The following is a 16340-nucleotide window of genomic DNA, read 5'->3' as shown; positions in this document are numbered from 1 at the left end:
TGTGCAGGGGCCACTATGGGACATAATAGCTGTGTGCAGGGGCCACTATGGGCATAATACTGTGTGCAGGGGCCACTATGGGGCATAATACTGTGTGCAGGGGCCCACTATGGGGCATAATACTGTGTGCAGGGGCCACTATGGGGCATAATACTGTGTGCAGGGGCCACTATGGGGCATAATACTGTGTGCAGGGGCCACTATGGGGCATAATACTGTGTGCAGGGGCCACTATGGGGCATAATACTGTGTGCAGGGGCCACTATGGGGCATAATACTGTGTGCAGGGGCCACTATGGGGCATAATACTGTGTGCAGGGGCCACTATGGGGCATAATACTGTGTGCAGGGGCCACTATGGGGCATAATTACTGTGTGCAGGGGCCACTATGGGGCATAATACTGTGTGCAGGGGCCACTATGGGGCATAATACTGTGTGCAGGGGCCACTATGGGGCATAATACTGTGTGCAGGGGCCACTATGGGGCATAATACTGTGTGCAGGGGCCACTATGGGCATAATACTGTGTGCAGGGGCCACTATGGGGCATAATACTGTGTGCAGGGGCCACTATGGGACATAATACTGTGTGCAGGGGCCACTATGGGACATAATACTGTGTGCAGGGGCCACTATGGGGACATAATACTGTGTGCAGGGGCCACTATGGGACATAATACTGTGTGCAGGGGCCACTATGGGACATAATACTGTGTGCAGGGGCCACTATGGGACATAATACTGTGTGCAGGGGCCACTATGGGACATAATACTGTGTGCAGGGGCCACTATGGGACATAATACTGTGTGCAGGGGCCACTATGGGACATAATACTGTGTGCAGGGGCCACTATGGGACATAATACTGTGTGCAGGGGCCACTATGGGACATAATACTGTGTGCAGGGGCCACTATGGGACATAATACTGTGTGCAGGGGCCACTATGGGGCATAATACTGTGTGCAGGGGCCACTATGGGGCATAATACTGTGTGCAGGGGCCACTATGGGGCATAATACTGTGTGCAGGGGCCACTATGGGGCATAATACTGTGTGCAGGGGCCACTATGGGGCATAATACTGTGTGCAGGGGCCACTATGGGGCATAATACTGTGTGCAGGGGCCACTATGGGGCATAATACTGTGTGCAGGGGCCACTATGGGGCATAATACTGTGTGCAGGGGCCACTATGGGGCATAATACTGTGTGCAGGGGCCACTATGGGGCATAATACTGTGTGCAGGGGCCACTATGGGGCATAATACTGTGTGCAGGGGCCACTATGGGGCATAATACTGTGTGCAGGGGCCACTATGGGGCATAATACTGTGTGCAGGGGCCACTATGGGGCATAATACTGTGTGCAGGGGCCACTATGGGGCATAATACTGTGTGCAGGGGCCACTATGGGGCATAATACTGTGTGCAGGGGCCACTATGGGGCATAATACTGTGTGCAGGGGGCCACTATGGGGCATAATACTGTGTGCAGGGGCCACTATGGGGCATAATACTGTGTGCAGGGGCCACTATGGGGCATAATACTGTGTGCAGGGGCCACTATGGGGCATAATACTGTGTGCAGGGGCCACTATGGGGCATAATACTGTGTGCAGGGGCCACTATGGGGCATAATACTGTGTGCAGGGGCCACTATGGGGCATAATACTGTGTGCAGGGGCCACTATGGGGCATAATACTGTGTGCAGGGGCCACTATGGGGCATAATACTGTGTGCAGGGGCCACTATGGGGCATAATACTGTGTGCAGGGGCCACTATGGGGCATAATACTGTGTGCAGGGGCCACTATGGGCATAATACTGTGTGCAGAGGGCCACTATGGGGCATAATACTGTGTGCAGGGGCCACTATGGGGCATAATACTGTGTGCAGGGGCCACTATGGGGCATAATACTGTGTGCAGGGGCCACTATGGGGCATAATACTGTGTGCAGGGGCCACTATGGGGCATAATACTGTGTGCAGGGGCCACTATGGGGCATAATACTGTGTGCAGGGGCCACTATGGGGCATAATACTGTGTGCAGGGGCCACTATGGGGCATAATACTGTGTGCAGGGGCCACTATGGGGCATAATACTGTGTGCAGGGGCCACTATGGGGGCATAATACTGTGTGCAGGGGCCACTATGGGGGATAATACTGTGTGCAGGGGCCACTATGGGGCGATAATACTGTGTGCAGGGGCCACTATGGGACATAATACTGTGTGCAGGGGCCACTATGGGACATAATACTGTGTGCAGGGGCCACTATGGGGACATAATACTGTGTGCAGGGGCCACTATGGGACATAATACTGTGTGCAGGGGCCACTATGGGCATAATACTGTGTGCAGGGGCCACTATGGGCATTATACTGTGTGCAGGGGCCACTATGGGGCATAATACTGTGTGCAGGGCCACTATGGGGCATTATACTGTGTGCAGGGGCCACTATGGGGCATTATACTGTGTGCAGGGGCCACTATGGGGCATAATACTGTGTGCAGGGGCCACTATGGGGCATAATACTGTGTGCAGGGGCCACTATGGGGATAATACTGTGTGCAGGGGCCACTATGGGGGATAATACTGTGTGCAGGGGCCACTATGGGGGATAATACTGTGTGCAGGGGCCACTATGGGGCATAATACTGTGTGCAGGGGCCACTATGGGGCATAATACTGTGTGCAGGGGCCACTATGGGGCATAATACTGTGTGCAGGGGCCACTATGGGGCATAATACTGTGTGCAGGGGCCACTATGGGGCATAATACTGTGTGCAGGGGCCACTATGGGGCATAATACTGTGTGCAGGGGCCACTATGGGGACATAATACTGTGTGCAGGGGCCACTATGGGACATAATACTGTGTGCAGGGGCCACTATGGGACATAATACTGTGTGCAGGGGCCACTATGGGACATAATACTGTGTGCAGGGGCCACTATGGGACATAATACTGTGTGCAGGGGCCACTATGGGGACATAATACTGTGTGCAGGGGCCACTATGGGACATAATACTGTGTGCAGGGGCCACTATGGGACATAATACTGTGTGCAGGGGCCACTATGGGACATAATACTGTGTGCAGGGGCCACTATGGGACATAATACTGTGTGCAGGGGCCACTATGGGACATAATACTGTGTGCAGGGGCCACTATGGGACATAATACTGTGTGCAGGGGCCACTATGGGACATAATACTGTGTGCAGGGCCACTATGGGACATAATACTGTGTGCAGGGGCCACTATGGGACATAATACTGTGTGCAGGGGCCACTATGGGACATAATACTGTGTGCAGGGGCCACTATGGGACATAATACTGTGTGCAGGGGCCTTCTATGGGACATAATACTGTGTGCAGGGGCCACTATGGGACATAATACTGTGTGCAGGGGCCACTATGGGACATAATACTGTGTGCAGGGGCCACTATGGGACATAATACTGTGTGCAGGGGCCACTATGGGACATAATACTGTGTGCAGGGGCCACTATGGGACATAATACTGTGTGCAGGGGCCACTATGGGACATAATACTGTGTGCAGGGGCCACTATGGGACATAATACTGTGTGCAGGGGCCACTATGGGACATAATACTGTGTGCAGGGGCCACTATGGGACATAATACTGTGTGCAGGGGCCACTATGGGACATAATACTGTGTGCAGGGGCCACTATGGGACATAATACTGTGTGCAGGGGCCACTATGGGACATAATACTGTGTGCAGGGGCCACTATGGGACATAATACTGTGTGCAGGGGCCACTATGGGACATAATACTGTGTGCAGGGGCCACTATGGGACATAATACTGTGTGCAGGGGCCACTATGGGACATAATACTGTGTGCAGGGGCCACTATGGGACATAATACTGTGTGCAGGGGCCACTATGGGACATAATACTGTGTGCAGGGGCCACTATGGGACATAATACTGTGTGCAGGGGCCACTATGGGACATAATACTGTGTGCAGGGGCCACTATGGGACATAATACTGTGTGCAGGGGCCACTATGGGACATAATACTGTGTGCAGGGGCCACTATGGGACATAATACTGTGTGCAGGGGCCACTATGGGGACATAATACTGTGTGCAGGGGCCACTATGGGACATAATACTGTGTGCAGGGGCCACTATGGGACATAATACTGTGTGCAGGGGCCACTATGGGACATAATACTGTGTGCAGGGGCCACTATGGGACATAATACTGTGTGCAGGGGCCACTATGGGACATAATACTGTGTGCAGGGGCCACTATGGGACATAATACTGTGTGCAGGGGCCACTATGGGACATAATACTGTGTGCAGGGGCCACTATGGGACATAATACTGTGTGCAGGGGCCACTATGGGACATAATACTGTGTGCAGGGGCCACTATGGGACATAATACTGTGTGCAGGGGCCACTATGGGACATAATACTGTGTGCAGGGGCCACTATGGGACATAATACTGTGTGCAGGGGCCACTATGGGGACATAATACTGTGTGCAGGGGCCACTATGGGGCATAATACTGTGTGCAGGGGCCACTATGGGGCATAATACTGTGTGCAGGGGCCACTATGGGGCATAATACTGTGTGCAGGGGCCACTATGGGGGATAATACTGTGTGCAGGGGCACTATGGGGGATAATACTGTGTGCAGGGGCCACTATGGGGATAATACTGTGTGCAGGGGCCACTATGGGGATAATACTGTGTGCAGGGGCCACTATGGGGGATAATACTGTGTGCAGGGGCCACTATGGGGATAATACTGTGTGCAGGGGCCACTATGGGGGATAATACTGTGTGCAGGGGCCACTATGGGACATAATACTGTGTGCAGGGGCCACTATGGGACATAATACTGTGTGCAGGGGCCACTATTGGGACATAATACTGTGTGCAGGGGCACTATGGGACATAATACTGTGTGCAGGGGCCACTATGGGACATAATACTGTGTGCAGGGGCCACTATGGGACATTATACTGTGTGCAGGGGCCACTATGGGACATTATACTGTGTGCAGGGCCACTATGGGACATTATACTGTGTGCAGGGGCCACTATGGGACATTATACTGTGTGCAGGGGCCACTATGGGACATTATACTGTGTGCAGGGGGCCACTATGGGACATTATACTGTGTGCAGGGGCCACTATGGGACATTATACTGTGTGCAGGGGCCACTATGGGACATTATACTGTGTGCAGGGGCCACTATGGGACATAATACTGTGTGCAGGGGCCACTATGGGACATAATACTGTGTGCAGGGGCCACTATGGGGATAATACTGTGTGCAGGGGCCACTATGGGACATAATACTGTGTGCAGGGGCCACTATGGGACATAATACTGTGTGCAGGGGCCACTATGGGACATAATACTGTGTGCAGGGGCCACTATGGGACATAATACTGTGTGCAGGGGCCACTATGGGGCATAATACTGTGTGCAGGGGCCACTATGGGGCATAATACTGTGTGCAGGGGCCACTAAGGGACATTATACTGTGTGCAGGGGCCACTATGGGACATTATACTGTGTGCAGGGGCCACTATGGGACATTATACTGTGTGCAGGGGCCACTATGGGACATAATACTGTGTGCAGGGGCCACTATGGGGGATAATACTGTGTGCAGGGGCCACTATGGGGATAATACTGTGTGCAGGGGCCACTATGGGACATAATACTGTGTGCAGGGGCCACTATGGGACATAATACTGTGTGCAGGGGCCACTATGGGACATAATACTGTGTGCAGGGGCCACTATGGGGCATAATACTGTGTGCAGGGGCCACTATGGGGCATAATACTGTGTGCAGGGGCCACTAAGGGGCATAATACTGTGTGCAGGGGCCACTAAGGGACATAATACTGTGTGCAGGGGCCACTAAGGGACATAATACTGTGTGCAGGGGCCACTAAGGGGACATAATACTGTGTGCAGGGGCCACTATGGGGCATAATACTGTGTGCAGGGGCCACTATGGGGCATAATACTGTGTGCAGGGGCCACTAAGGGGCATAATACTGTGTGCAGGGGCCACTATGGGACATAATACTGTGTGCAGGGGCCACTATGGGACATAATACTGTGTGCAGGGGCCACTATGGGACATAATACTGTGTGCAGGGGCCACTAAGGGACATAATACTGTGTGCAGGGGCCACTAAGGGACATAATACTGTGTGCAGGGGCCACTAAGGGACATAATACTGTGTGCAGGGGCCACTAAGGGACATAATACTGTGTGCAGGGGCCACTATGGGACATAATACTGTGTGCAGGGGCCACTATGGGACATAATACTGTGTGCAGGGGCCACTATGGGACATAATACTGTGTGCAGGGGCCACTATGGGACATAATACTGTGTGCAGGCGCCACTATGGGACATAATACTGTGTGCAGGGGCCACTATGGGACATAATACTGTGTGCAGGGGCCACTATGGGACATAATACTGTGTGCAGGGTCCACTATGGGACATAATACTGTGTGCAGGGGCCACTATGGGACATAATACTGTGTGCAGGGTCCACTATGGGACATAATACTGTGTGCAGGGGCCACTAAGGGACATAATACTGTGTGCAGGGGCCACTATGGGACATAATACTGTGTGCAGGGGCCACTATGGGACATAATACTGTGTGCAGGGGCCACTATGGGACATAATACTGTGTGCAGGGGCCACTATGGGGGATAATACTGTGTGCAGGGGCCACTATGGGACATAATACTGTGTGCAGGGGCCACTATGGGACATAATACTGTGTGCAGGGGCCACTATGGGACATAATACTGTGTGCAGGGGCCACTATGGGGTATAATACTGTGTGCAGGGGACACTATGAGACATAATACTGTGTGCAGGGTCCACTATGGGACATAATACTGTGTGCAGGGGCCACTATGGGGCATAATACTGTGTGCAGGGGCCACTATGGGGCATAATACTGTGTGCAGGGGCCACTATGGGGGATAATACTGTGTGCAGGGGCCACTATGGGGGATAATACTGTGTGCAGGGGCCACTATGGGGCATAATACTGTGTGCAGGGGCCACTATGGGGGATAATACTGTGTGCAGGGGCCACTATGGGACATAATACTGTGTGCAGGGGCCACTATGGGGTATATTACTGTGTGCAGGGGCCACTATGGGACATAATACTGTGTGCAGGGGCCAGGTTGGGGGGGGTGCCCATGTCAAAAGTTTGCCACGGGGCCCCGCCATTCCTAGTTACGCCACTGCCTGTACCCCTTATTGTGCGGTTATTACGATGTATCTTTCCTCTCTCACTAATATAATATTTCCTCTTACGCTTCTGATGGTGTCCTCGGGTCGTCACCTGGGTTTGGTTTGCACTTTCCTGTATAGATAAGACTCCGGTCGGGGAAAGTTTATTATAAGACAGAACTTTTACTGGGTCTTGTTACATTTTGTCACCTGTTCACATGACTTAGACTATAAAGCTTTACTGCTGTGTTCTGCGCTCCTGCAGTCACGTATCACATTGGGCCGGCTGTATGGTAGTCATTTATCTCCTGTATTCACAGCACTAAAGAGCGCCGTATACTAGCTGGTATATAAAGGGTGTCATATAATGATTATCTCACTATATGATCCTGAGACTTGACAACCAGCGTGCGACTAAATAAAGACACAAGAGTTCTCAGCAAAGAATTCCAGAATGACAACTGTAAATTATGTCAAATGTTCCAATCTTGAGCTTGGGGTCGTGGGTCCGGGGCAGGTGGGCCGATACTATGGCAACTTTATTACCTGGACTAGTCAGTATACGGCTATCTGAAGTAATTGCAACTGAATCAGATTTGTGATGTCTGTGCACGCCAGGCAAATACTGCGTGACTATCGACTAACACCAGAGACCAGTAACAATCGTGTATTTACATCTGAAACATTGTAACGAAAAGCCAGTAAAAGCTTTATTGTACAACGGCCTTTACCCCAGTGACTTAGTGTCCAAATGTAGAGTCCTACAAGACTAAAGCTCAGACCCTGCTGATATAAGAATGGGCTGGGGGGAGACAAATATAGTCAGAGGGGAGGAGACCGGTCTACAACTGCCCCCGCAACAATGTATATGAACATCTACGTACAAGAATATAACTACTATAATAATAATACTACCTCCTATGTACAAGAATATAACTACTATAATACTCCTATGTACAAGAATATAACTACTATACTACTACTCCTATGTACAAGAATATAACTACTATAATACTACTCCTATGTACAAGAATATAACTACTATAATACTACTCCTATGTACAAGAATATAACTACTATAATACTACTCCTATGTACAAGAATATAACTACTATAATACTACCTCCTATATACAAGAATATAACTACTATAATACTGCTCCTATGTACAAGAATATAACTACTATAATACTACTCCTATGTACAGGAATATAACTACTATAATACTACTCCTATATACAAGAATATAACTACTATAATACTGCTCCTATGTACAAGAATATAACTACTATAATACTACTCCTATGTACAAGGATATAACTACTATAATACTACTCCTATGTACAAGAATATAACTACTATAATACTACTCCTATGTACAAGAATATAACTACTATAATACTACCTCCTATGTACAAGGATATAACTACTATAATACTGCTCCTATGTACAAGAATATATCTACTATAATACTACCTCCTATGTACAAGAATATAACTACTATAATACTACTCCTATGTACAAGGATATAACTACTATAATACTACTCCTATGTACAAGAATATAACTACTATAATACTACTCCTATGTACAAGAATATAACTACTATAATACTGCTCCTATGTACAAGGATATAACTACTATAATACTGCTCCTATGTACAAGAATATATCTACTATAATACTACCTCCTATGTACAAGAATATAACTACTATAATACTACTCCTATGTACAAGGATATAACTACTATAATACTACTCCTATGTACAAGGATATAACTACTATAATACTACTCCTATGTACAAGAATATAACTACTATAATACTACTCCTATGTACAAGAATATAACTACTATAATACTACCTCCTATGTACAAGGATATAACTACTATAATACTACTCCTATGTACAAGAATATAACTACTATAATACTACCTCCTATGTACAAGAATATAACTACTATAATACTACTCCTATGTACAAGAATATAACTACTATAATACTACTCCTATGTACAAGGATATAACTACTATAATACTACTCCTATGTACAAGAATATAACTACTATAATACTACTCCTATGTACAAGAATATAACTACTATAATACTACTCCTATGTACAAGAATATAACTACTATAATACTACTCCTATGTACAAGAATATATCTACTATAATACTACTCCTATGTACAAGAATATAACTACTATAATACTGCTCCTATGAACAAGAATATAACTACTATAATACTACCTCCTGTGTACAAGAATATAACTACTATAATACTACTCCTATGTACAAGAATATAACTACTATAATACTGCTGCTATGTACAAGAATATAACTACTATAATACTGCTCCTATGTACAAGGATATAACTACTATAATACTACTCCTATGTACAAGAATATAACTACTATAATACTACTCCTATGAACAAGAATATAACTACTATAATACTACCTCCTGTGTACAAGAATATAACTACTATAATACTACTCCTATGTACAAGAATATAACTACTATAATACTGCTCCTATGTACAAGAATATAACTACTATAATACTGCTCCTATGTACAAGAATATAACTACTATAATACTACCTCCTATGTACAAGAATATAACTACTATAATACTACCTCCTATGTACAAGAATATAACTACTATAATACTACCTCCTAGCTGTGAGGACGTGTTTTTGTAGCTCTCCTGAGGCTCCTGATGTCTGGAGATAGCCCAGGGCGGGGCCGCCCTGGGTGGGGAAGTTCCCCTGCCAAGGCCCAGGCTCCAAGGCCTTCTCTGGGAAGCAATTCCCAGACAACTAAAAAAATGGATGGAAATCCTAAAGTCCCCAGTAATGGGAATCGTGTCCAGTGTGTCAGCAGTCCTAGTGCAGCAAGCCAAGATGGGAAGAAAGTTGTAAAGGAAGAAGTAACGGAAGCAAGCAGTAGTACGGTGCAACAACCAAGCAAAATGGTTGAATGTAAGGAGCAAACTTTGCAGCCGGTGCAGACTCCATTGCAGGTTGCAGGTGTCCAGTCCACCCCACCCTCCTGCAGACAGAGGAGAACATCCCTGGAGAAGCAGACCATGCAGGAGAACATGCAGCAGTCTGTATTGGTACGGTCTGAGCGGACAAGATCTGGAAGCGGTAACTACAAAAATGTAGTGAAGGCAGTGGAGGAGATCAAAGGGAGACCAGCGGGGAAGCTTCAAGGTACCAGCAGTACAGTCACTGGAAATAAACTGGGACATAGTCCCCAGTCTGGACATTGTGGGCCCATGGCAGTGACAACAGCCGTAGCATGTCAGAAATCACAGGCTACACCAACCAGAAGCCATACTGGGGGTAACCAACCTGCAAAGCTTTCCAACAATGCACAGACTGTCACAGCTACTGAGCGAGCACCAGAACTGCGCCTGGCAGATGAGATACCAGCACTGGTCAAGCGACTGGAGACATTGAAGGCCAGTAAAATATATCTGCAGAGACAGATTGAATGTGCGTATAATCTAAAAAAGTCTGCATGCCCTGAGAAACTGGTGTTACTGGACAGGAAGCTGAGCGCACTGGCGAAAGAGCTCGCCGAGAACGTACGGGAGACCGAGACTGTACTGGAGCAAATGGGACCGGTGGGAGAATCATACAGAAACCAGCAGCGGTTCCAGGAATACCAGAAGTCACCATCACCTTGTGCTAAAGCTGGGTCTGAACCCTCTTAAGGTGGCAGCCAGCAGTCCCATGTAAAACCAGTTCTGCAGCCAGCAAGTTTCCCTTTTAAGGAAGGGAATTTGTACGGGAAAGCGACCAGTGTTCAGCAACAGCAAAAACCTGCAGCAGTTCTCAGCAAGGCACCACAAGTCCCAGCAACCAGCACTTTGCAACCAGGTCATGGACCCCTGCCTAATGGTAATGAAGTAGCAGCTGTGCAGACACCACAAGTCCCAGGAGACAAGTCATTGCAGCAGGACTATGGACTCTTACCTGAAGGTACTGGGGGAGTAACATATTTGGGGTTACAGGTTGTGGACTCTGTTGTGCAGGACTCTGCTGCCGCTGACTGTAGTGGTAATATGGACTCTGCTATGCAGGACTCTGCTGCCGCTGACTATAATACTAATATGGACTCTGCTGTGCAGGACTCTGCTGCCGCTGATTGTCTGACTAATGTGCCTGATATTATGGATATTCCTGTATGTGATAACGGCCCAGCAGGGGAAGGTGTTTCTGGGGGGGATCCTTCACGATCTATGGCGTCAGACCCCTCTGCAGTCCAGTCTCTGGAGTCTGGTGATATTGCAGACATAGAGGTTGATGGTGGGGCGGACACAGGACAGTCCAGTGTGCAGGACTTTCCCCCTCTGGATACTCGCACAGTAGCAGAACCACATGGTACAGGTGCTCAGCAGCCCACACAGCGCCCACAAACACGCCAAGATGGCGGATCCGGCCGTACCTCCTCAGGGAATGCCTGGAGCCGCGGTGCTCCATCTTTTGCATCAAACTCCAGTTATACAGGCCAGGCTTTCAGGAGGAGGAATGTAGTCAGGTTTAGGCACGGAGGTGCCAAGGAGGATCTGCCGGATAGGAGGTTTGTGGTCCGAGAGCTCCTATGTACCCAGATGGGCTTTGTGCCGACTGATATCCTGGCCGTCATAAACCTTCCTGACCGCCAGGGGTATGATGTTAGTTTTAAGCTGATGTCTGATCTGGACCGGTTCTGGGCCAATCTCACCAGGTTGAGAGATACGGAAGGTTGGGATAAGTTCAGTTTCATCCCCATCTCTAGGCCAGATACAGCCTCTGTCACAATTGTATTTTGGAATGAAGCCGTTCCCCCTCAGGACATAGTCATCTGGCTCAGGAGGCATTGTGACCTCATGTCTGATCTTAGTAAGAACAGGGATGAAGACGGGGTCTGGACCGGTGGGTGGAGGGTCCTGGTGAAGTTGCGTCAGCAGAACAACATAACCCAACATCTGCCCAATTCGTTCTTTATAGGCCGAGAAAAAGGGATCTGCTTCTATGCGGGTCAGCCTCGCCGGTGCTTCAAGTGTGGGAAGGCCGGCCATGTGGCCAGTGTATGCTCCATGGTAAAGTGTAGCCTATGTAATGAAATGGGCCACGTGAGTGCCACATGCCAAAGCATTAGGTGTAACCTGTGCGGTCGGATCGGTCACCCCCACAGAGATTGTCCTGATGCCTGGCATAACATCTGTAAGGATAGCCCTGATGAGGACTTGCTGGCAGCGGCTGATGACATACAGGAGGAGGAGGAGGCGCTATTGTCAGGGTCAGTAGTCACGGAGGCGGAGCCTCAACCACATACAGGTGATACCACCCAAGACCAGGCCGAGTCAGGTCCCATTGAGACGACCATGGAGGTTGTCGAGCAGGTTGTACAACCCTCAGTGGTCGTCTCTTCTCCTGCCCGATCATCCAACAATAATAAAAGGAGGAAGAAGGATAAAGCCAGCCGTAAGCCTGAGGGTGAGTGGACCACGGTAGAAAAGCCTACAAAGATGAGAGTAAGTAGTGCAGGCGAGGTCACTGCAACGGGGAATAGATTTAGTGTCCTATCAGAGTCAGACGGAGAAGCAGAACTAGACAGAGAACTCTCACGAATGATGGCGGAGTATGAGGATGAACCAGAGGGCGATCCTCCCAATAAGAGGAGACCCCACCGAGATGAGGGGCAGTCCGAATCAGACATGGAAACAGCTGGTCACCAGGACACCTCTGACTCTGATCTATGACAATGGGGCCCATCTCTCTGTTTCTCATATTCCTAGTTGTTCTGATGGCAGGTTTCTATCTTAAAGTTATCTCTAGTAATGTGAATAGCATCCGAGCAAGGAGGACAAGACACGCAGTGTATGAACATCTGAGATATCTTGATGCCGATGTCTATTTCTTACAAGAAACCCGTTTAAATACTTTAGGACTAATACGAGAAGCAGAGAGAGAATGGAAATCTGGCCCGTCCTTCTGGTCTCTGGCTGTGGAACCTTATGCCGGGGTTTCTATACTGTTTAACACCCCTGATGTCACCATACACAGATTCACTGAGGTTCTGATGGGGAGGTGCCTGGTTTTAGAAGTTACCATCCGAGGCAGAAGGCTCCGACTCATTAATATCTATGGTCCACCGCAGTCGGTGATGGAAAGGGCACGTCTGTTTGATGAAGTCAAGCAGTACTTGTTTACATCTGTTCCGGTAGTCATGGCAGGGGACTTCAATGCCACCATGTCATCCAGTGACAGACCTACTGGTCGGCCTCTCACCAGGGACTGCAAGGTCTTAAGCAGAATTATTTCACAGGCTGGTCTGTCTGATGTGTTTACTGAGGGTGGTAGGAAACCAAAATTCACTTACTCCTGCGCTGGTAGATGCAGTCGGATAGACTTAGCTCTGGTCAGTCCCGCTGAGCATGTTAGTGAGAAAAGTGAAAAGACAGTCCCTTATTCTGACCATCTGGCTTTGTATTTTTGCTTGGGCTCCACAAAACGCCCTGATATTGGGAGAGGCCTATGGAAGCTCAATTCCAGCCTCTTGGACGATGACTGTGTCCAGAGTTGTGTCCACTCTCTATTTCAGAACCAGCTTGAGAGAGTGGTGTTTTATGATAACATGGCAGACTGGTGGGAGGATGTCAAGGAGGAGATCAGATCCCTCTTAAGGAGACTGTCAGTTAAGAAGGGGAAGAGTAAGTATAGCCAGTATCTCAGGCTGCGGAAAGAATTAGAGTCACTCTATTCGGCGGGCGGGGATAACCAACAGAAGATTGACCGGCTGAAATCTGAGATCAGTCAGTATCAGTACCGCAGGTATACATCCCTGGTTCTTGAACGGGATTATGGGTCCTTAGGGGCTCCGGATCCTTTTGAGAATTGCAGGGAGCGGGTGGCAAATAAATCGGTCACAGGTCTCACTGACTCCCAGGGTGTGTTACAGGAGTCTCGGGAGGGTATCCTGGGGGTGGTGAGAACTTACTATGCTGACTTGTTTCAGAAGAAGGTTTTGGATAGAGAGAAGGTGGCTCAATTCTTGGAGGCAACTCCAGGTCCTGATACTAATGATTTGGACTTTTCTCCTTTGACAGCAGAGTTAACAGTGGAGGAGGTGAAAGAGGCCATAGATAAGTTACATCTGAAGAAGGCACCAGGTCCAGATGGGATTACAGCTGAGTTCTATAAGAAATTCCGAGACCTCTTGGCACCAATTCTCGTGGATGTATACAAAACTAGTCTAGAAAACCACCTGATGCCTCCATCCATGAGAGTGTCCTCCCTGATCCTGCTGTCTAAAGGTAAAGAGCCTAGTGACATCAAGAACTGGAGGCCGATTGCCCTCTTGAATGTCGATAGGAAGATTCTTGCAAAAATTCTGTTCTCTAGATTAGTTTGTTTGTCCCCGGCACTGTTGGCAGGCTCACAGTTTGGCACAGTTAAAGGGCGGAACATCTCTGGAGCAGTTATCTCGATAAGGGAGATGTTTGAGAGATGTAAAGCTCTGAGGTGTGGGAGATATGTTGTGAGTCTTGACCAGGCTAAGGCCTTTGACAGAGTAGACCATGAGTATCTATGGGCGACTTTGACAAAGTACGGTATTCCGGGACAATTTGTGGATTGGCTGAGAACTTTGTACCGTGAGGCGGAGAGCTTTCCTCTGATTAATGGTTGGCAGGGTGATGCTTTCAGGGTTGAGGCAGGGGTGAGACAAGGTTGCCCACTGAGTCCATTACTGTATGTGTTTGCCATAGACCCGTTTCTTAGGTCACTGCAGGAGTGTGATTTTCAGGGGGCGCCGGTCCCCCACTGCTTGCCCCTGAGAGTTGTTGCCTACGCGGATGATGTGACTGTGGTGATATCTGAGCCTCGTGAGGTGGAGATGTTGTCTGCAGCCATCAGAAGTTACTCAGAGGCCTCCGGGTCTCTTGTCAACCTTGAGAAGAGTCAAGCTCTCTGGACGGGTCATACTGGTCCTACATTTGATCTGCCGCAGTTTGCCCAGGCCTCCTCCTATATTAAGATCCTTGGGGTGAAATTCGGGAGGGATGATAATTGCAGACTAAATTGGGAAGAAAAGTTGGAATCCGGAAATGCAAAGGTTCAGCGATGGAAGAACTGGAGGCTGACCTATAGAGAAAGGGTTAAAATGTTGAAGACTTACCTGGTCCCTGTCTTCTTGTACGTCTCTGTTGTCTTTCCTTTGCCAGAATCTTTCTCCGCTAGGCTCTTTAGCCTGTTCTTCCAACTTTTGTGGGGGAACAGGTTGAACCCAGTAAAAAGAGGGATAACCTACCTACAGAGGAGAGAGGGTGGGCTGGATATGTTAAATCCAAGGGTGTTTTTTGACTCCATGTTTCTAAAAGTAAATTTTGGTTGCCTGGACTCAGATAACAGCTCCCTGTGGGTAAATAGTATCAGGGACTGGATATTGCCTTTTGCAGAATCCTGGGTGCGAGGCGGCAGCCTTAAGAGGGGTCGATCGACTCGTGACTACCTCCCCCAGTATCTGGACTATGGCATAAGGTGCCTAAAAAAATGGGGTATTGAAAAGACCTATCTGGTGAGTAAGACCAGGAGAGATCTATACACCAGGGTATGTAAGACCTTCTATTGTCTCCAGCCGGCATTGAGGGACTGTACATCTATAACCCTGCAGGATAGTCTGAGGCTCCTCACTGGTCTGAGGCTCCCTGCAAAGTTCTTTGACATTGCCTGGCTATCTCTGCATGGGAAACTTTTCGTAAGAGGCAACTTAAAGCATCTCAGTGTGACAGATCGGGCATGTCCATTAGGTTGTCAGCAGGAGGAGACCATGGCACATTTTATATCAGAGTGCGGGGGAGGGCGAAAGATCTGGCAGGAAATATCCCGGAGGCTGAAAATTCCCCGATTACAATCACTCAAATACCCCGAAATCATATATGGCATCCCAACTAATATAGGTGACATTAACCGGGAGACCCTGTATATTATTATTACTGTCATCAAATATTATCACTGGCATACGAGGACCCAGGTGTCCCTACACAGAGAGCCCTTCC

The sequence above is a fragment of the Leptodactylus fuscus genome, chromosome 10, assembly GCF_031893055.1.
Source record: "Leptodactylus fuscus isolate aLepFus1 chromosome 10, aLepFus1.hap2, whole genome shotgun sequence".
NCBI classification, from domain to species: domain Eukaryota; kingdom Metazoa; phylum Chordata; class Amphibia; order Anura; family Leptodactylidae; genus Leptodactylus; species Leptodactylus fuscus.
The sequence above is the reverse complement of the archived record's forward strand: the minus strand, read 5'-3'. Positions refer to the sequence as shown.